Genomic DNA, 305 nt, shown 5'->3' with positions numbered 1-305 from the left:
CTTCTGTTTGCTGCTTGTTGTTGTTGTTCCAAAGGAAAGTGGCAGGTGAGTCCACCCTTCTGACATGCAGCAGCCTGTCTTCCGCCTGTGATAAAAATTCATTTTCCCTTGTTTGGGTATTTGGTGAGCAACTAAACTGATCTCCCGAAGGTGTGAGGCACACACCTCATGCTGTGAATTCCCAACTCTTCCTTGTCCCTGTCTTCTGTTCTTTCTCCCTGCATCTACCCCCAGCAGGTCCTGCCTGGGGAGCCCAGCTCCCTCCCTCAGCACAGGCTGGAGCTGGCAGAACTAACGGCCTGAGC

The sequence above is a fragment of the Falco cherrug genome, chromosome 14 (assembly GCF_023634085.1).
Source record: "Falco cherrug isolate bFalChe1 chromosome 14, bFalChe1.pri, whole genome shotgun sequence".
Classification (NCBI taxonomy): domain Eukaryota; kingdom Metazoa; phylum Chordata; class Aves; order Falconiformes; family Falconidae; genus Falco; species Falco cherrug.
The sequence above is the reverse complement of the archived record's forward strand: the minus strand, read 5'-3'. Positions refer to the sequence as shown.